At 47.3% G+C, this 22,321-nt stretch overlaps 1 protein-coding gene across 1 annotated transcript in view; it reads right to left on the minus strand.

Moving 5' to 3' along the window:
* The window catches only part of Luzp1 (leucine zipper protein 1), a 79,505-nt gene extending 72,875 nt beyond the window's left edge, over nucleotides 1–6,630 (minus strand). Inside the window, exon 1 of the mRNA XM_052715455.1 lies at nucleotides 6,552–6,630. The gene's annotated coding sequence lies outside the window, so the exon portion shown is untranslated. The remainder of the gene's footprint in view (nucleotides 1–6,551) is intronic.
* Between the last annotated feature and the right edge of the window lie 15,691 nt (nucleotides 6,631–22,321).

Below are 22,321 nucleotides of genomic sequence, written 5' to 3' on the forward strand. Positions count from 1 at the left end.
TTCATGTGGGTATGTGCAAATGTTTGTGCAAGTGGAGGCCAGAGGTCAGCACTGTCTTTCCTCAACTGCTCATCTTTCTTTTTGGAGAGACTCTCACTATGACTATCTAGCTCTTAGCTGACCTGGAATTCAGTACACAAACCAAGCTGACCTTAATCTCACAGAGATTAGCTTGCCTCTGCCTCCCAAGTACTAGGATTTTTTTAAATGGTATGTATGTATCACATGCCCAGCTCTCTTCATTATTTTGAGACAGGGTCTCTCACTAAATCTGCAGCTTATCAATCAGCTGGCCAACAAGCTTCAGGGATCCACCTATCTCTATCACCCCTGTGCTGGACTTTTACACTGGTGTTGGCAATACAACCTCAAATCCTTATGCTTGCATGGCAGGCAGTTTACCAACGAAGCTATCTCTTCAACTCCTATTTTGTTTTTTGTTTTAGCTGTGTATGTGAGTTCTTGTGTGTGAGTATGGATATACACATGCCACAGCATGTATGTAGAGGTCAGAGGGTAACCTTGAGTGTTAAGACCTCACTTTCTACCTTGTTCAAGGTCTCATTTGCTCCTACAGAATCCATGCTGGCTGACCTGAGAGCATCCAGGGATTCTCCTATCTCTGCCTCCTATCTTGTTGTAGGAGCACTGGAAATTACACATGCACGTTATCATGCCAGGCTTTGTATAGGTTCTGGGGATCTGAACCCAGGTCCTCAAGCTTGTGTGACAAGTGCTTTACCCATTGAGACCTCTCCTAGCTCTATTTTTGTTTGTTTGCTTGCTTGATTGATTGAGACATGGCCTCACCATACAATCCAAGCTAGTCTTTAAATCATGATCTCCATTTCAGCCTCCACCCCAATCTGTTTTGAGATTACAGGCACGTGTCACAATATCCAAGAACTCAGAATTTTCATTATCAACAGGACCAATAAAATACTGATCAAAAAACAATTTAAGATGGGGACAGTGGCACACACCTTTAATCCCAGCACCTGGGAGATAGAGGCAGGTGATCTCTGTGAGTTTGAGGCCAGCCTGGTCTACACAGTGAGTTCCAGGACAGTCAGGGCTACACAGAGAAAACCTGTCTTGAAAAACCAAAGAGTAATAATGATCCCAATGGGATACTACCTGGCATCTCATTTCAGTTATCTAATCAGAACGTCTTATATAAGCACAGACCAAGTACCTTTCCCAGTAGAAAACTCTGCTTTGGGATATAATCATTAAATACTTATGAAACACTTACTCCATGTCATACTGTGCTAGGTATTAGGGATACATACACTCAAAACAAATGACTTCTTTGCTCCTATAGAGTGTAGTAGGAAGACAGATAATAATCATGCAAGCAGGTGTATCATTATAAATCATAATAGGTCCAGTGAAAAAAAGCAACAGAAGCCAATGATAGGGAATAACGGGAAAGGACTAGCAAGACAGGGTGATGAGAAGGATCTCTGATACTCAACATAAGCTCAGGTACTTGGGAGGCAGAGCAGGTGGATCTGTGAGTTTGATGCCAGCAAAGAAAGTTCCAGGACATCCAGAGTTACAGGGTGAAACCTTGGGGGGGGGGGGGGGGCGGCAAAGAGGGATGATATGGACACGACTCTTCCAGAGAAGAGAGGGGATGAAGTCCATATAATAATAATTTAAAGGGATAAAAATAATTGCTGCTGGATTATCATGAGGACCAGAGTTCAGATCCCAGCACTAACTTAAAAAGGTTTCACAAATGCCTGTAACTCCAGCTCCAAGAGACCAACACCTTCTTTTGGCCTTTGTACAATTCATATGGACACACACACACAATTTTCTTTTTTAAACACATACAAAGATAAACAAATCTTTAAAAAGAGAAGTGGAATATCAGTCTGGTTGACAGAGTAAGTTTAAGTTTAAAGCCAGGCAACTTAAACACTGTCTCAAAATACAGGTGATGTCATGTTCCACAAACACAACAACAACAAAAAAAGGTATGGTAGGTTTTTAAAGTTTTATGCAAGTTTTTAATAACACACACTTAAAATATGACTTGGTCGGGGCATGGTGGTACATGTCTATAGTTCTATAATTCTAGTACTCAGGCAACTAAAGCAGGATAGTCATGAGTTCAAGGCCAGTCTGGGATACATAGCAAGTTCAAGGCCAGTCTGGTCTGCAAAGCAGGGAGCCAGGGGAGATTGGCAGAGCACTTACCTAGCATATTCAAGGCCCTGAGCTCAATCCCCTGCAACACACACATTAAGTATTTCCTCAACTACACAGTGAGTCTGAGGCCTGGGCTATATGAGACCATCTGAAAATTCAGATAAATAAAACTGTCCAGATAAAACAGAAAGAGAGGGGCACAGGCCAAGTATGAAGTTCTTGAATAACAAACTAAATGATGGAAACTTTGGATCACATATAAAGGAGAGGAGTGGCCCAAACAGTAAATGAATACAAAATACTATACTTAAAAAGAATAAATGCTGAGTATGGGAACGGAAATGTGCAATAAAAGATGAGCATTCTTTAGCATTGAGGAGGCATCTCTAGGAACTAAGAGAATAGATGAGAACAGCAGCAGCATGCCTACTACATTGCAGCTCAAATTTTGACATGGTGTGTTCAAGTCTATTCTTTTAAGATATCCCCCCATATACCAGAGTGTAATGAATAAAAGCTTCAAGCTGCCTGACCTCAAATATATAGTCTGCCCCTCACAAGGTCTGGCAGTAACTGCTCTGAGCTCAGCTCCCTCGTGTATAAAATGAGGATAATAACTACTTCACAACTATGAAGTAAGCTACTATAATTTTCTCCCTACAGTCACCCAAAATGTTGAGTAGTCTGGAGGGTACTTTAATTTAATTATTATTTCCTAATAGTATATGGTGAGAGGGTCAACAGCTGATATTAACAAAAGTTTCTATTCTCAGAGAAATTTGCAGATGAGAATGGAGCATTGTACAACAGAAAATAATGAGAGAGAGAAAAAGGAAAATAATGAAGTAGAAATGTGGTTTCTTCTAGATTCTAGAAGCTCTGCAAGGAAGGTTTTGGCATTTCCTAATACAGAGAGACTTAAGCTAAAGCAACTTGAGTCAATTCAGTGACTCAAGAAAGTATAAGGGAAAAAAAATTAGCAGATCTCTTCCTAGCAAGCCATAGTTTCTTGTGTAAGGCTGGCTAAAATCAATCAGAGATCAGCATTAAGGATAAACTGGTTACAGGTGGGAAGGTGAGACTTTCAACCATTTCACAGCATCCCAGACACTTAAGTATTATGTGGACATGTTATGTTAACTATAACATTTTAAGCATTTATTATGTATACAAGCTACACTTCAAAGAGTTTTACGCTTAATAAAACTTTAAATAGTATTAATTTTAGCAAAAATATATCCGTGGGCCTAGAAGTAACTAAAATCTACTTCCTCTCTTATGTGCACCATTAAATATTTAAGATTTCATTATTTCCTACCAAGTTGGCATACGGACTCCCTAGTATTCATTCTGATCTCATAGTATAAAATCTAAGCACAGAGCCAGGCAGTGGTGGCGCACACCTTTAATACCAGCACTCGGGAGACAGAGGCAGGCGGATCTTTGTGAGTTCGAGGCCAGCCTGGTCTACAGAGTGAGATCCAGGAAAGGTGCAAAGCTACAGAGAAACCCTGCCTCAGAAAAAAATAAATAAATAATAAATTTTTTAAAAAAATCTAAGCACAGAAACCTCCTAATCTTCCTTGGGATCAATCCGTTATCAATTCCTTAAAGAAAAGTTTTAAAAGAATAAAGGTAGTAGTAGTGACTTCACAATTATACAACACTATACGTTTGTCAAAGCTCAAACTATATACCTAACATTGGTCAATTACATCACATATAAATTATATATCAATAATATATAATATACTCATTCAGCAAATAAATTTACTAAGTGTCTATTATGGGCATCAAATTTTATAACAAATCCTTCAACTTGGATTATCTGAGTGCTACAAGTAGCATGCTTTACTTAGTTGGTACTGTCCCAAAACTGTTACATGAAAATCTTTCAATTTCTGGATCCTGAAGTCACCTTAATGGTGGCCTCTACTGCAGAATCATTACACCTTTCTACCAGCTTCTGTTATATAGATGAAATGTATAACCAACTTAGGCAATCACTGTTTTAATACAAATGTTTCCAACATAAGCAAAGCATTAAGTACCTACTGTATACAGTACATATTTTTATGTAGCCTTTGTATCAAGGCCTCCAGAGCACACTGACATCACTCTAGGGTCCAACTGTGACCCAATGGGCTGACTCAAAGATCTAGAAATTAAGTTTCTTGTTTCCCAAGGCAGCATACAATTGGAAGTAAGTAGTAGACCTGGTTTCAAATTCCAGAGCCACTTCTTACTGGTTCTATGCATGAGCTTACAACAGTCACTTGTACATTCTGATCTTCACTTTTTTCAACTAGCACTTCACAGACTTATTGAGACTATAGAATATACTCGCCACCTAGCAATATTATTGAGTAGCAACTCAACATTATTTGTTCCCTTTCTGGATCTTCAGGCTTAAAAAAAACAATCATGAAGGCTAATTAACAATCCATGTTATAGGAGCTAGATAGAGGGGAAAACGTTTAAGAGCCCTTCTTGCTCTTCCAGTAGACCAAAGTTCAGCTTCCAGCACACATGTCAGGCAGCTCGCAACCATAACTGCCTATAACTCCAACTCCAGGGGGATCTGGCCTTAGAGGGCACCTGAACTCATGTGAACATTCCCATACACAGGCACACAATTAAAAATAAATCTTTTAAAAACCCTTGTTATTAATGAATTGTCGCTGTGAACCTACACTTCCTGCCTTCATAGTCCAATCCATCCCTTACCCATCCCACTATTTCTAGTTTTTCAAACTTTAGTTGCTATGTTTAGAAAAGTGATTTAATTTTAGAAACCTGGAAAATTCTTCTGAGTAAATTGAGCAAAACCTTAATCTGCCCCAAGGGGAAATTCTGTGCAAAACAATTATTTCTAACAAGAGAAGAATTTTCTATGGGGGTTACAGAATTTAACCACAAAAATGCCACCAAAGCTGCACACACAGTGACAGAAGGCAATCTGGAACATACTGTACAGATTTTCCAAAAGGAAACATCCTCCCCTCATCTGGGGTTGCTAAATCTTCCTAGGTGATCTGAATTCTTCCCGGCCCTGTCACAAGTCCAGATCCTTAAGCCAGAACCACAGCAGTTGGTAAAACGAAATACCCTGAACAAACCCCACTTCTCAAAAAACATCCCCCAAACGGCAGTGAGGTCCAGGGAGTATTTTCTCCTCAATGGTCAGAAAAGCCACCACGAGGCGCTCAGAAGCACAATCCTTTCCCCCAAGGTCATTCAAGTCAGTGAAGGTGCGACGGAGAATCTGCAAGCTCCCCGGTAAAGAACACTGCGGAGATTTTTTTTTTTTTTTTTTTTTTTTGAGGTGTGTGAAGGGGGATGGGGGGGTTGCCTGCTCTCTTCCCGTCTCCCACCCCGAAGTGTGAGCACCCGCCTCGGCATTTCCGAAACAAGCCACAACAAGCTCTGCAGTGTTAGGAAAGGGGCTGACGCGATGAAGAAACAGATGCTCCAAAGCAAGATGGGTCTTTCTCGGCCGGCGGAGGCTCCTGCGAGGTAATTAGCAGAAACCGCAGGCACCTCGGAGAGGTCCCCACCGGGCTGCGGAACACCCCCAGCCCCGCCGTGCCGTGCCGTGCCCGGGACGCCGGCTTCCCCTCGCTCGTCGCCTCGCCAGCCGCAGGCCAAAAGCGGCTCCCGAAACCGCACTTCATTCCTGCGCTTCGGGAAGCCATGGCTCCCTTCCCCGGCGGGCCGCGCGCGGGGCGGGGTGCGCGCTGCGGAAAGTTCACCGCGGCGGCGGGAGGGGGCCGGCGGCTGCCCGAGTGCCCCTGCAGATTCCACCATTAATTAGTCCTCGGGACTGTCGACTGGCAACTTAAACAAAGCGAATGCCTCGAATTCCTTCCCGGGCCGCGGCGGTCTGGCCGCGAGACGGAGCAGCGCGCCGGCGGGAGCCGCGCGGGCCGCAGCCCCGGCCGACAGCTGCGGACGCCCCGGGGCCGCCGCGGGCCTCTCGCCGCGTCCCCCGCGCGCCGCGTCCCGCACACCGGCCGCGGCCCTTCCTGTCCGCTCACTTCCTTCCTCCCCGCCCGCCGCCCCGCGGAGCCCGGCTAGGACCCCGACGCCTCCCGGGCCGCCGCCGCCGCGGCCGCGCTCGCCCTCATCCGGCGTCTCAGTCTCCTCAGAAACGTCCCTCCCCCTCCTCCGGAGGAAAAAAAAAAAATCTCTGAGTCTCTCCCTCCAACTCCGGCCACACTCTCCCGGGCTGGCCCACCCGAGACCTCCCCTTCCCGGCTCCGCTTCCAGAAGCCGCGCGCACTCCCTGCCGCCCCGGGACACCCCGGCCGAGCCCCCCCCGCCGCCCCCCGGCACACAAGCCGAGCCCTCGGGCCGCCCGCCGGGCCGCGCTCCCGCCGCCGCCGCCTCACCTCTGCCGCTCCGGCCCGCGGTCCCGCCGCCGAAGGATCCGGCGCTTCGCTCCCAGCAGCCGGCGCCTGCTCAGGCTCCCCCAGACTGACAATGAGGGGCGGGGCCTCGCGTGGCGTCAGCGTTTCGGGGGCGGGGCGGCTGAGTCGAGGCCACGCCCCTTAGACCTTTCTTTTGCCCTCCCACTTCCAAACCCAGGGTTTGATCCCAGCCAAGTTTTCATTGCCTTCCTAGCTAGGTGCTGGGCTCCGACGGTAACCTGACTTTGGAAGGCAAGACTGAATTCAAAAGGGATGCCTCTCAGAGACGTTGGGAGGGTGCAGTGAGATCATCCGTGCACAGCGATTAGCCCAGGGCCCGAAATGGAGTAATCGCTCAACAAACACCACTGTTACTTAGCAAGTGTGGAGAAGGAACTGGGCGTGGCTCGGAGGTCATGAGTTCTAGTCCCACTAACTCCACGTTCATTCCTCTTGTGCTGCCAGGAAAGTCCTTTCCTATCTATATTCCCTATTTTCAAACAGGAATCGGCAGTGGCCAGATAGTCTCAAATAGTTCCACCAACGCCTTCTATGTGCAGAGTACTAGGGCCCACAGAAAGGCGAAAGGACTTTGAAGGTAGCCCAGGACCCACACCCAGCAGAGTACAGGCCACAGTCAGAGACATTTCTCTGTGAATGCCCTCCCACGCGCTGGCACCCAGCAGCCTGCACAAGCCGGGACACAGATGGGCTAAAGGCTGCTTCCTCTCTGACTGCAGCAGTATGGTTGGTCTCTGGAGACGCCTCTTGTGTAAGCTCTTTATTGCCTATGGAACAAAGGCCAAATCCGTGGCCTGGTATGCTCACTTCCTACCTTCATACACACACTCTCTAAAGTTTACCCAAACTTCCCTCGGCACACCCACTGCTTTCCCACACCTGGCCTTTTGCTCATGCTCTGTCCTCGTCCCCCTCATCTCATGTGCGTGTCCTCCTAGTTTCCCCTAGGCAAAGCCAAGCCTCTAGGCTCTCAGTACCTGATGACATTGACTTGAGCTCTCACAGGGCCATGGACACATCATAACTTGTATCCGGTTGACCTCCGGCTGGGTGTGGTGGTGGCACATGCCTACAATCCCAACACTCAGGAGGCACGTGCATTACCAGTTTGAGGCCAGCTGGCTAAGACTAAGAGAACATGCCTTTTAAAAAAATAATGCCAGGCATGGCCATGCACACCGGTAGACAAATGCTGAAGAGGACAGGCCAGCCTGGACTACCCTTTGGGGCTGAGGATAGAGCTCAGTTGGTAGAGTATTGGTCTAGTATGCACAGTTCTCTGGCTAATTAAGCACCAGCACTGCATCAACTGATGTGGTAGCACACTCCTGTAATTCCAGCACTCAGGAGGTAGAGACAGGAAAGTCAGAAATTCAAATGCAAAGCCAGGCAGAGTGGCTGGCACATGCCTTAAATTCCAGCACTCAGGAGACAGAGGCAAGTGGATCTCTGTGAGTTTGAGGCCAGCCTCATCTATATAGTGAGAGGACAGCCAGAGCTACATAGTGAAACCCTGTCTAAAAAAAAAAAATGGTCCCGTGTTTAGAGCATTTTGCAGAGGATCCAGGTTCAGTTCCCAGCACCACCCACCAGGCAGCTCACAACAATCTGTAACTCCAGTTCCAGGGGATCTAATGCCCTTTTCTGGCCTTGGCAGGCACCAGGCACATACACAGTACACATACAAACATGTAAGCAAAACACTCATCCACATAAAAAAATTAATAAATAAAAATAAAATTTTTTGGTTGTTTTTGTTTCTGTTTTTGTTTTGTTTTGTTTTGTTGAGACAGGGTTTCTCTGTGTAGCGGTGGCTGTCCTGGAACTTGATCTGTAGACCAGGCTGGCCTTGAACTCAGATCTGCCTCTGCCTCTAGAGTGCTGGGATTTAAAATAATAAAATTTTTTAAAAGAAAATTAAGGTCATCCTCAGCAACACAGTGAATTTGATGTCATTCTGGGCTACATAACACCCTGACTTTAAATAAATAAATTTTCCATTTGTTTCTTAAGTTATTTCTGGGCATGAGAACCCACACATGTTTGTGGAACTCAACTTGGGATGCCACAAACCCATTTCCCAATTCATAGGAGTTCACTAAGCCTCATTCCCTTCATCTGTGAAATGAGAATAATCATATGGTCCTTGTGTTATTTGTTTAATCTTGATTTGGCAAATTAGCTCAGTGGTAAAGCACTGGTCTAGCAAGAGCAAAATCCTGGGTTCAGTTCCCAGCACCAAAAGATTAATTAATTAATTAAATGTGATAAGTCAAGCAGAGTGATACATGCCCGTAATTTCAACACTTAGGAAGGATTGTGAGTTTGTGTCTATCTTGGGTCACACAGTGAGATACTGCTTCAAAAAATAAGTAAGCAAAATAAATATGATATTTTATAGAAAGCACCAGGCACAAACAGTGTAGTTATCATTCTTATTTTCAAAATTACCACCATCAGTGATATTTCTAACATCACATAGCATTCTTGTGATGATGCACCCAGTCACCAGGATGATGACTGTAATCCTAGAAGTTCAAGGCCAGATTGGGGCATAAGACATTGTTAAGATCCTGTCTGACAAAAAAGGGGGCGGGGAGAAAAGAGAAAAAAAAAAATCCACCCAGTCATTTCATAGGGGAAGACCTCAAAGGTTAGACATAAGGAAGAGGTTTACTGAAATTACCCACCAGAACAGGAACCAGTTCCCCAGTCTCCAGACCCCAGGTGGATTCTGCAGGCCCGAGGGCATCAGTCTTGGCACACCTCCCAGCTGACAGCTGCAAGTTCTCTCTGCAGGTTCTTGCAGCAGAGTGACCTGTTTCTGCTCTGTGCCTCCTCACAGAGAGATGGATATGTGTTAGGCTGCCCTTGGCTGCCCCATGGTCTTCCAAAAGAACCACAGCAAGGCACTGGGCATTTCCAGAACACCAGCCTGTGGGAAGAAGGGAAGGGCTTTGGAATTCTGATTAATTTCCTGTGTTGCAGATAGGCAAACAGTTGTCCTGAAATGCCTGGGCTAGTCCCCAGGGGCCCCTAAAAATTGTGGTTTATTTTTAGAACTAGGAGCTTCAAGAATGCTACTTCCCATGAAAACTAAGCATGATCACAGGATTGCTTCAGATACAAAGGACCTTTCCTAAGTCCCTCTATCTGCTAAAATGCTAGCTTAAGATACTGCTAACATTCAGCAGGGAGAACCAAGCAGTACAGGGAAGGGTCTGCAGGCCTCTGAAGTGTGTAAGGCCCCATTAATCACTAACTCATTCAAGGCAAAAGCTTTGGAACTGGACAGTTCAGGAGTTAAATTACTCCACCAGTTATCAGTTATGAAACCTCAGACTTCCAAATTTCTGCACCTCAGTTTCTCATCTCCAAAATGAGATGGCTGTTGTGGATTGAATGAAATAGTGTGTGGAAGAACTCAGTTAAAACCTTGGCACTCGTGCCGGGCGGTGGTGGCGCACACCTTTAATCCCAGCACTCGGGAGGCAGAGCCAGGCGGATCTCTGTGAGTTCGAGGCCAGCCTGGGCTACCAAGTGAGTTCCAGGAAAGGCGCAAAGCTACACAGAGAAACCCTGTCTTGAAAAAAACCAAAAAATAAAAAAAAAAAAAAAAAAAAAACCTTGGCACTCAGTTAGTGAGAGAGAGAGAGAGAGAGAACTCAGGAGTGTTAGTGGGAACTGAACCCAGGGCTTCATGCATGCTAAGCAAGTGCTCTACTATTGAACTACATCCCTAATCTGCTGCTACTATTTCACACTCTTCCTCAATACGTCTCCCATGTATTGGCCTCCAGGCTGGAAGGACTCAACAACAGTCCTGCCCTCCAGGAGCCCTTAGTAAAAGGAACAGGGTGGGTTTGCATGAATAGACAGGGGCAAGTGTCTGCTGAGTGTTCTTAACTGCAAATGGCAAGTCACAGAAGTGCAGGTGTACTTGAGGTCTGTGCTTTGTAGTATGTGCTTAGTCTACGTATAGGGAAAATCCAGAGGTAAGAAAAAAAATGTGAAGAGGGCCTTCACCTTTTTTTTATTTTATTACTTTTGTTTTTTCTGTGTGTGTGTGTGTGTGTGTGTGTGTGTGTGTGTGTGTATATATATATATATGAACTTTTTTTGTTTTTGTTTTTGCTTTTGTTTTTGTTTTTGTTTTTAAAGACAGGGTTTCTCTGTGTAGCTTTGCGCCTTTCCTGGAACTCACTTGGTAGCCCAGGCTGGCCTCGAACTCACAGCGATCCGCCTGGCTCTGCCTCCCGAGTGCTGGGATTAAAGGCGTGCGCCACCACCGCCCGGCCTATATGAACTTTTAAAAAACCCGACGAAATGCTAAAAGGGAGGCAAGTGGGTGAAATACAGCTGCAAACACATCCCCAGAGGGGTTCTGTGCCAGCTGTGAATAGTGCCATAGAAAGTCTCAAAGGTAGCTGGGTGTGGTATCACATGCCTAGAATCCCAGCACTCCAGAGGCAAAGGCAGGAGGATCAACTCAAAGCCAGCCTGGGCTACATAAGACCCCTTTTCTAAAATAAAAAAATAAATAAAAGGTTCTACAAATCCCATCTCATTTTCTGTGGGGTCCTAGTAAATGTTTCTAAAAATAGAATTCTTTGCCCAAGACCCAGGATCCCAGCAACCATATATTCATTCATTCAAAGTAAGAGCTTCATCCCAGAGAAACACTGAGATTTGAATTTTAGGAGCTGGGGCTACAACTCCATATGCACATACATGCTGAGCCTTCGAAAGGCCTGGGATTTGACGCATAACAGGCATACAAGTGTTTGGGGCCCGGTGTGCATGGTTAGGGGAGGGCACAAATCCTCAGCTATACCATTTACCAACTTCAATCTTTACTCAGTCCACCAGTTCAAATACTAGTCTCTTCTGGAATCATCCTCACAGACACTGCTAGGAAAGATCTGGGCATCCAGTACCCCAGACACACTGACACATAAAAATTAGCCTTCACACTGTGGGATGTCCCTTCCTCCCTCCCAAAGAAGAACAAGCTGTCAGCTCTTGTGTCTTGTGTGCCTAAACTTGCACTTTCATTTTCCCCCAATGATATCTTCCTGCAATTTAATTTTTTTACAAGCAGCACGTATTACTTTGTCATCAGAAAATAAGGCAGTAAAAGCATATATAAAAAGAATGCTAGCCAAGCTAGAGTTGGCTCACCTTTGTTGGTTTGCAAACAGTAAATTATAACGCAATAATGAATGAGGCCGGGAGCAAAGTCTCATAGGAATCATGGAAAGTGAGAGTCGGGAGGAACAAAATCACCCTCCACCTGGCTGCTAGTTTTCAGATCGAATGGTTTTATGTCCCTCATGTTCCCGGGCTCCCAGCACTACAACCATTTCACTCATTCATTCTACAAGCACCTATGACCCCTTTCGCATAAACTAAGAACCATGATGAGGGATGAGTGCTCCCCATCAACTATTTCATAAGGTTATAGGAAGTCTTTATTGCTCTTTCTAAATTAGGAAAACAAGGCTTAGAGGTAAAGCAAGTCAGACAGGCAAAGTTACTTACCTAAAATCACACATTTACTTGGACCTAAACCAAGAGTGGTGCAAAATCAATGGCTGGGTCCTTGAGGCTGATGACATAGCTCAATGGTAGATAGCTTGTCTAGTGGGCCCAAGGTTTTGGAGTCCATCCTCGGCACAGCTCTCCGCCTCCACACGGGAGGAGAGCTTGAAAAAGTCACTAAATTCCTCATCAATTCCCCCACCTCCTTAGGATAAAAACATACAATGACACCTTATGCAAGTTAAGTACTTTGTATGTTGTAGTGGAAAAGAAATCCATTATCCCAGCCCTCTAGGGACTGGGTGTCACTCATCTCTGGCTCTCCTGCTTGCTCTCCTCCATTAGTGTTTATCTCCAGAGCTGTTTAACCCCTGTTAGCACAGGCTTAGGACCATCTTCCTTGCACAAATCCGCTTCATTCTCCTCCCCAAGCCAGTCTGGGACCTCCTTGAAGACAGAAACGATGCTGATTCATTCCTGGTGCTTTTCTACCCTTAATGCAGCATCTGGCACGCATCTCTCATTCCTTCACTCCTTTATTTATTTCACAACAAATGGCTGAGTGTTTAATGTGTCAATGCTACACAGTCTGCCCTTTAGCAAAGGTTCCTATCTTCCTGAACTTTGGGACTTCTGAGGTGGAGAGATAGGGCATCGAATACAATTGTTTAATGATATTAGCACTAAGTGTCACGAGGAATCAGGCCATGGGCTATGAGGGATCGAGGGATACCGAGTCTCGGAGAGTTGGAAGACTCCTTTAAGAGGACATGGCCTGGAATCGCAGAGAAGTTCACACAGATGGTAAGGGGAAAAGCTGGGACTTAAGCTCGAGAATGACCGATTCCAATGACCATGCTATCTTAGAAAAGCACCGCCCTTTTATGTCCTCCATCTTTTTCTTCCTTGTAATTGGTGAAAAGGAATCGCGGTCTGCCCATCACAGTAGCCTCTAGGTCCGGAACTGTTTTTGAGGTCTTCACCATCAAGAAACTAAATCACCGGGCGCCAAGAACAAAGTTAAGGCTCAAAGAGACACTCGGGGTCTAACGCTAGCGGGTCGAGCAATTTCCTAGCAGTGCTGTGGACCACTCACCTACACACCCTCAGCATGTCGCCCCCTCCAAGAGAGCTCTGGCCAGGAGCCCTCCCTCCCTGCGCCCCGGCAGGCGCAGTGGCGCCCGCAGGATCCCGGCCACGCGGCTGCCGCACTGGCGCAGGGCTGGGGCTGCGGCAGGGGCGCGCAGCGGCGGTGACAGCTCGCTGCAGCCTGGGACGCCGCGATGCTGCAGCTCCGGCTTTTCCCACCCACGGGCAGGGCGTTCCCGCCAGCCCGCTTCCTGCAGCCGAAGGCCGGGGCGGAGGGCCCCGGGGCCTGGCAGGCCGGGTTCCTGGCTTTCTCTGCGTTTCCTGAGCCGGACGACCGGGGGATGGGACCCGCGGCGCAAAGCTCCTTGCCCGGAACGCGGCCAGGAAGGCGCGTCCTTGTGAACTCCGGGTTCTCCTCTGCCGGGAACGCGCGGGGAGGGGGTAGTGGTGTGCGGTGACAGTCCTTGCACCGGGACGGGAGGCCACACACTTATCCCAGGGAGGCAGAGCCCACGGAGCGGCCAGATTCCAAGCCCCTGATGTCAGCCTGTTAACTCCATCTCTCCGATGAGAACGCTGAGGCTGACAAATGAGGGGCAAGAGCCCGGTTGTGCATGAAGATCAGAGAAGAACTTATAGGACACCATTCTACCTCAAGTCGTCCTGCTTATCACAATAGACTTTACCCACTGGGCCAGGAATCTGACAACCAGAGATCATGTGGGTTCTTCATCACACAGCTATGTAACAGCTAGGAATTTGACTCCAGGCTCCTGTTTCCAGACCTCAGGCCATTCCATTCGTTACACTGTCTCCTAGCTCTAGTTCAGTAACCCGGAAGACTGGGACCTTATCTCTTTTCTCATGAGTCCTCCAAATGCCCACAGAACTCGGCACAAAGCAGTTAACTCAAAAAAGACTATGGGACCCAGGACCCAAGCTAAAACTTGGGGCATAGCCTGACTCTTTCCACAACCTTAAAAACTAGTGAAAATTCAATCTCTCTTGAATTTTTTCCAATCATGGTGTTCTCCATATTTCCTTCTCTTGTGGACAAAAGTCTGGTTTAAACTGCAAATGTAAAGCCAGTAGATGGCTTGTCCTTAAAATGTCTGCCACAAAATCATAAGGACCTGACTTTCTCACCCCAGCACCCACAAAAAAAGTTGGGTGTGGTTGGGCATGGTGGCATATGCCTTGAGTTCAAGGCCAGCCTGGTGTACAGTTCCAGGACAGCCAGGGCTACACAGAGAAAACCTGTCTCAAACAATAACAACAACAACAACAAAAAGCTGGGTGTGACTGCCCAAGCCTGTAATGATATCACTGGGAGGTAGAGACAAACAGGTTCCTGAGGCTCATTGCCTGGTCAGCCTAGCTAAAGCCATGAGCTTCAGTTCATTGAGAGACCCTATCTGTAAAATACAGGTGGTGAGTGACTGAGGAGGAATGTCCACTTCTGACCTCCATGTGTTTGTGCACACAAGAAACACAATTTTTAAAAAATGTAAATGTTCTGTGTGTGTGTCAGAGGGGCTGCGATGCACACACGCTGTGGAGGACAGAGGCCAATATCCTCACCTGCTCTCCACATTACTTTTTTCTTAAAATTCATTTTGTTTTTTAAGTTGTATGTGTGTGTGTGTGTGTGTGTGTGTGTGTGTGTGTGTGTACCTGAGTGCAGGTGTCTTTGGAGGCCAGGAGAGGGTGTCAGATCCCCTGGAACTCTAGTTACAGATTTTTGTAAGCTGCCATGTGGGTGTTGGGAACTGAACCTGGGTCCTCTTCAAGAGCAGCCAATGCTCTAACCACTGAACCAGCTCTCCAAGCTCACCCCCTTATTCTTTTGAGACCGGCTCTTTCACTGACCCTAAAGCTCCCTGAATCAGATAGGCTAGCTGGCCAATGAGGTGCAAAGATCCATTTCCCAGTACCGAGATCACAGTGACACAAACACTTGACCTCCCCAGCCATCTCCTCAGCCCTTAATGCTCCTTTTTACCCATGGTTCCTTGCAAACAAGGCAAGCCCATTTTCCTTTTTTTCCCCCCAGTTTTTCGAGATGGTTTCTCTGTGTAGTTTTGGTGCCTGTCCTGGATCTCGCTCTGTAGCCCAGGCTGCCCTTGAACTCACAGAGACTCACCTGGCTCTGCCTCCTGAGTGCTGGGATTAAAGGCGTGCGCCACCACCGCCCAGCTCCCATTTTTCTTCTTCTGGCCAGTCTTCATCCATATATACACGAACTGGACCTGTGTCAGCTATTCACTAAAGATGTTTCCCCTCCATGTTTAGGGTGGTTTCGGAGAAAAGCAGGCCAGACTACATTTTTCCAGCCCTTCTTGCAATTACTACACGACTCCTTCCTACCAAGGGGACAGTGGCAAGGATGACGAGGCACCACATCCGGGCCAACGTGGTTAAGAAGTATGCATGTGCTCTCGCATCTGCCAATCGGATGCCAACACCAGGGTGACCTTGGAAGCCACATATGGAACGTGGCAGAGCCTGAGTCAATCTGGGTTTTACTCCATCCCTCCAGTGGCCAGGGAATACATTGGAAGAGCTTCATTTTTTTTTTTTACCTCTTCAAATATGTGTATACATTTTGTGTGTGTGCATGTGTATGTGTGTGTATGTGCATGTGTGTGTGTGCACGTGTGTGTGTGTGTGTGTGTGTGTGTGTGTGTGTGTGTGGTGTGTTCACGTGTGTGCATGCACAGGTGAGTATGGAAGTGCATGTGTGCATGTTCGTATAGAGTCCTAAGGCTGATGTCGTGTATGGTGATATTTTATTTGTACTGAAATGTGATTTTATTTGTATGTTAATAAATAAAGTTGCCCGGGGGTCAGAGCTAATAGCAAGTCATAGCAGAAGCCGGGTGGTGGTGGTGCACGCCTTTAATTTCAGCACTTGGGAGGCAGAGCTATGCAGATCTCTGTGTGTTCAACGATACAGCCAGCATGGAGACACATGCGGTTACACCTACAGTCGTGTACCTCTCCATCACTCCCCACCTTAAGTGTTGAGGCAGGGTCCCCCACTGAACCCAGGACTCACTGGTTTTGCTACACTGGCTCTCTGGCTTGTTCTGGAAGATTCCAACCCCACTTCCATGCCCTGGGATTCTAGGTGGGCGGGGTTTGGGGAGGATCTAAACTCAGGCATGTGACAATCACTTTATCCACTGAGCCACTGGAAGAGTGTCCCTTTAGGTAGGCACTAAGGATGTCGGGGCTGGTCTGTATCTATCATAATTTCATGAACACAGAGTCAACTTGGTTTCACTGTTCTAGCCAGTGGACGCTGCTCGGAGACACTCATCCTTGCAGACTGTGACCGGCTGGCTTGGCTGCTCAGAAGGTCTCCATTCATCTCATAAATGTCTTATGTCCTGCCGATTCCAAAAAGGGTTTGGAGGTGGTTTCCGCTGTGGCCTAAAGACCATTTGATCAATAATTAAAGAGTAGGAATCAAGCAGTAATGAAAGCCTGGGCCGAAGGCCAGAGGAGAAGGAAGGAAGAAACATGAAAATCTGATTACAGCAGCAAGGTGATGGAAAGTTTTCTAAGGACAGAGACTGCGGGAGAACCCAAACCGTGGCTCTGAGTTTCCTGGCAGTCAAAGCAAAGAAGGAAACGGGATGTGTTTCCAGTTGTATAGGAAAGTAGTAACCGTGATTAGGTGCACGGACCCTGGAGACAATGTTATGTTAATTAACTAACTTTTTTTTTCCTGGTGCCAAAGACTGAATTTAGAGCTTTCTGCCTACCAGACAAGTTCCCTATCATTAAGCTATGTTATTTTGAAACCCAACTCTCCTACTTACTCGTCACATGACTCTAAGTCATTCTTGAACTTCTCTGTTCTTTGGGGTCATTTGGGAAGATTAAACAAACCAAACAAGTGGTGTGGGCTCTTACAGCAGCCTGGCATGAGGAAAATCGTGTACGAGAATTCACTTTCGAGTTGGTAACACACATCTAACGTGTGCATGTGAGGCTCTGGACTCTGTTTCCAGGACCTTCTCTCCCTCCCTGGAGAAGTTTTGCTTTGGGATGACTGGACGTATCCAGGCCAGTGATTGGGGAGAAGCTCATGTTTCCCCGTACTAAATTCTCCCTGGCAGACGTCATACAAACAGTGGTTAGTGCTGCCAAGCCGACGACGACTACTGCTGTACCTTATGTTAAGTGTGTCCCTTGGTGGCTTTTGGCCCAGTTCTACTTACTGGATAACTCTAGGTGCTGGGGAAACTCAGGCTCTAAGTGCACTGACCTATCCATAGGCCAAGTAAATGTCGATCCCTGTACCTGTGTTAACTTTTTCCAGCCTTGGTTTCCCCGCCCATACAATGGGTGAATAACAAGTAGGACCTACCTACCTACCTACCTACCTACCTCACACAGCAGCCATAATGAACACCTGAAAGAGTGTACATAAAGGGCTGGGTGTAACTCAGCGGTAAAGCACTTACCTAACATGTATGAGGCCTCAGGCTCAATTTTCCAGCAGGCCAGAGAAAAAAGAAAAAAATAATAATAATGTAGGGACTGGAGAGATGGCTCAGCAGTTAAGAGCGCTTGGTGGGTGAGCGTAAGAACCTGAGTTCAGAATCCAGCACTCATATTTTTAAAAAAATGACTGAGGTTTTCTGTTTGCCAGACTAGCTCCAGGTTCAGTGAGAGACCCTGTCTCAAAGAAATAAGGCAGAGGAGACTGATAGAGCAGCTCTATCAGTCCTCGGTGCCAAGTACAGACATGTGCACACACTCGCACACTGGCACACACGCATGGACACACAACTTATACACATACAAAAACAAAAACAAAAAAATAAATAAAATAAATAAAAAAACGAGGGATATAGACAAGAGGTTTACTGCAGTAATTGGGGTTTGAGGCAACCTTCGGTGCACACGCACAAAACAAGAAAGAGAACACCAAAATGGAACAGAGGTCCTCTCCTTGAAACCTGGCCCAGGAAAGTCATTCTGAATGTTTAAACAAGGGAACAGACACAGCACCTTCCTCCAGAAGGTGGCCCTGGACTAACCAGCTCTGGTTCTTTGCCTTTGGCTAGAATTCCCTTGGCCTAATTCCATGTGGTGTCAGCCTGGGGCTGACCTGGTTTGAAACCCACCCTGGCTTGAAGAGGCTCTCCCAGAGTGCCCACCTACATAGCCACACTCTCTGATGATAGACAGGCTGAGAGTCCCCCTTCTTGGGTCTTCTCTGACCCCTCCCCCCAGAACTGTGCTGCGCTCTACACACACCACCTTGTCCAGCCCCTAAGACAGCCTGAAAGGTTGACCCTATCTGCAATCACATTTTATTTTTTATATTTTATTTATTGTTATTGTTGTGTGTGCGTGTTTGGGGGGGGCTGAACATGTGTGGAGCTTAGGGATCAACTTCATGGAGCTGGCTCTCTGCACTTGTAGGTGGGTTCTGAGGCGCTAACCCAGGTCATCAGGTACCCGCTGAACCATCTCCATAGCCACATTTTACAGATGCAGGAGCTGAGGTGTGGATTACCAAAGCGGCTTGGCTGTGGTAACCCAGCCAATAATTAGCAGAGTTGGCACCTGAAAGAGATGCTTACCACAGGTATGTGTCCTAACAGACTGCCCTGCCTCTGCCCTCCCACCCACCACCCCCCATGATTTGGTTTTGCTCTTTAGCCGATCTCTCTCCCTAGATAGCTACGGATATCAAGGATCTTCTAGGATATACCAGGTGGAGAAATGATCTCCTTAGGCCAAGGAAGCCCCCGACCCTGTGAGAACTGTCACCTGACCAAGACAACAGTTTCACTAAGGTGTCTAGGGGCCTATGGGAAGGTCTTGGGGGGATGGAGGGAAAACCAGCCCCAGCTGTCATCTCCCCCGTCCAGCCTGCGGCTCTTTGCTCAGCTTCTTGGTTGGCCTCTCTGTCTCCAGACTTCTCCACCTCCCTTCTTATGTCTACACAGCTTAGCACCGATCCCACCGTGCCATCCTCTTCCGAGTAATCTTCAATAGCTCCATGTTCCTCCCAGGATCAAGTTCAGAGCAGATAGTGTGCTTGAGTCCACAAGGCCCAGCCTACTTCTCATCCAGTCCTCCCTTTCCTCTAGGCCTCCCTCAGTCCTGTTCCCCTCCTCCCCCTCCCCCACCCATTCAAAGCTTCCGGCCTTCCAGCCTTTGAACTTACAGTTCCCTGTGTGGTGTGAGATGAGCAGAAGTCTGATTGAACTGCAGGGTCTAAGCTGAGCTGTGGAGCTGTCAGACTCATTAGTGGCCCTAGAGTGACGGCAGAGACTTCTGCCATCTGGTAGCACTTCACTAGTGGTGGCCACCAACCACCTAAGAAAAGCACCAACAACCACCCTCCATCTCAGTGCAGAGCCCAGGAAATAAGGACCTCATCTTGCATACTGTTTGGTGTGCTGATAGCACAACCCTCTGAACCAGATGCCAAGAAGGTCCCCAGCGGCAAAGTTTTCCTACCCCGTCCGCCAGAGTCTATCTCTCAGCTTTTACCATTGCCTTCTGCTACCTCCGTGGTCAGGCCAAATTTGCCTCTGAGAGTGTCTGCAATGCGTGCAGTGACCTTAGTGCGGTCCCAGAACAGGCAGAGGCTTGCTTGCACCTGCTTGTTGGAGAAAACTTGTGCCAGAGGAAGGCGGCTGCCCACCCTTCTTTCTGCACTTTTCCCTGATGCCTCTGCGCCACCTGGTGGACAGATAGGGAACAAACCAGGATTTCGGAGGAGGCCAATGCCATTCTCAAAACTTCATGAGGGCAAGATGTTCCCAACTGGGTTCTATCCTATGATGGGATCTCAGATCTGTACCAGCCCCTCTAGGGACTAAGTTCCTCTTTCAGGAAAAGGACAAGAAGGGAATGGGTCCTTCCAGCTCCGACACAACCAAGGCCCATGTCTAAAGTTACTCTGTCTAGTGCTGGAGAAATGGCTCAGTGGTTAAGAGGACTGGCTGCTTCTCTAGAGGACCAGGGTTTGATTCCCAGTACCTACATGGACCAGGGGACTTGATTCCTCTTCTGGCCTCCTCACTCACTGTGTATACAGGCAAAACACCCATATAATCTTTTTTTAATCTTTAAAAACAGATTAAAAGCAAAGCCCAATGTGGTAGCACGTATCTTTAATCCAGCACTCAGGAGGCAGAGACAGGCAGAACTCCGTGAGTTCGAGGCCAGCCTCATCTACACAGCAAGTTCCAAGCCAGCCAGGAGTGCATAGTGAGACCCTGTTTTAAGACAACAAGGACAAACAATCACAAACTCAAAGCATTTGAGCCCAGCCTGTTCTTAAAACTAAGTTTGTAGCCGGGCAGTGGTGGCAGCGCACGCCTTTAATCCCAGCACTCTGGAGGCAGAGCCAGGTGGGTCTCTGTGAGTTCGAGGCCAGCCTGGGCTACAGAGTGAGTTCCAGGAAAGGCGCAAAGCTACACAGAGGAACCCTGTCTCAGAAAAAAAAAAAAAAAAAGAAAACAAAACTAGGTTTGTACCCTTGCCCAGTTCCTTCTCTGCTTTAAGCCTGTTTTCTTAAGCCCACAATTGGCACAATATGGTGATATAACATGGTGACTGTTGCTAGGAAGAAATGATATAGACGGGCTGTGGTGGTGCACACCTTTAATCCCAGCACTCACAGAGGCAGAGGCAGGTGGATCTCTGAGTTTGAGGCCAGTCTGGTCTACAGAGCTAATTCCAGGACATTCAGGGGTACACGGAGATACCTTGTCTCAAAAGGGAAAAAGAAAAAGAAAAAGAAATGATATAAGGTCTTTGGAGACTACTAGTGTAAACCACAGTGCCTGGCTAGTACTGGGTTAAGGGTATGGTTGGGGGTGAGCACCCAATCCCTGAATCTGTTCAAGGTACTTGGAGGGCACACCAAGGTAAATGAACTGTCCAAGTGTGGTTCAGGGAAGCAGGGCTCCCAGCACTCAGGAGGTAGAGGTAGGAGGATTTCTGTGAATTTGAGACCAACCTGGTCTACATAGTGAGTTCCAGGACAGGCAGGGCTACATAGTAGAGAGACCCTGTCTCAAAAAACAAAACAAAACCCAGAGTGGTTCAAGGAGTGGGATAAACTGGGAGCTAGTGATGCTGTTCTTAGGCCATCTCACCTAGATAAGAATACAAGCCTCAGTCTACCTGTCTGCAAAATGGGGATGACGTGGTTTCCTCTTCACCGAGTTGGTGGTGGTCATCGAGGTAAAGCACCCCAAGTTCATGAGCTGCTGCTGTGACCTGGGTGACCTGACTGAAGGTGTGCCATGTGATCTTTAAAATCCTCTTTCTCTAGGTCTGGGATCCCTGCTTCGGCCTTTGAAGACAAAATATGGGATTAGCAAAGCAAATAAATGTGCCATCCTAAGGCCCTTCAGCGGAGGACTGCTCGCCATCAGGTGCTTACCAGAGACTGGAAAGAAGGCACTGTCCCTCCCAGCCCTGACTCTGGTGACAGGAAGTTGGCTGGAAGGGCACCTGAGGGCACTGAGGGGGTGGGGCACAAGATAGGCCGGTGGAGGACAGGCTGTCTGCCTTTCTAATCTGTTTCATGTACTTTGGTCCCCAGATGGACTCTGAGCTCTGTGAGGGATCTGGGGGCCATCTGGGGACAGAAAATAGCCAATCAGAAAAATAAAAAGGATCACAGGTTGCCAACTGGAAGCCCAAGGGCCAGACCTTGTTCTGTAGTTGGAATGGTCAACTGTGTGTTTTGGCTTGCCACTTAATTAGTTCCAAATGAGTAAGTGGTAGCCTCGTCCCATTCAGTGATCTCCCCAGGGCAGAATGAATTGAGTCAAAGAACAAGGGACTGGAACCCCTGGTTACCAAACTTGTATGTTCCCACTGCTGTGTGTGTGTGTGTCTGTCTGTATGTGTGTTTCTGTGTCTGTTTGCCTCTGCATCTGTGTGTCTCTATGTGTGTCTATGTGTGTGTATATGCCTGTGTCTCCAGGTGTTTGTGGGTGAGCATACATGTACCTGTGTGTGGAGGACAGAGGTTAACATTGGATGTTGTGCTGTATGGTATTTTTGTGTTCTGACAAATCAAGCTTGCCTGGAGATCAGAGGGCAGAGCT

This window comes from Peromyscus californicus, unplaced genomic scaffold, assembly GCF_007827085.1.
Source record: "Peromyscus californicus insignis strain IS unplaced genomic scaffold, ASM782708v3 Scaffold_5__1_contigs__length_169319896, whole genome shotgun sequence".
Taxonomy (NCBI): domain Eukaryota; kingdom Metazoa; phylum Chordata; class Mammalia; order Rodentia; family Cricetidae; genus Peromyscus; species Peromyscus californicus.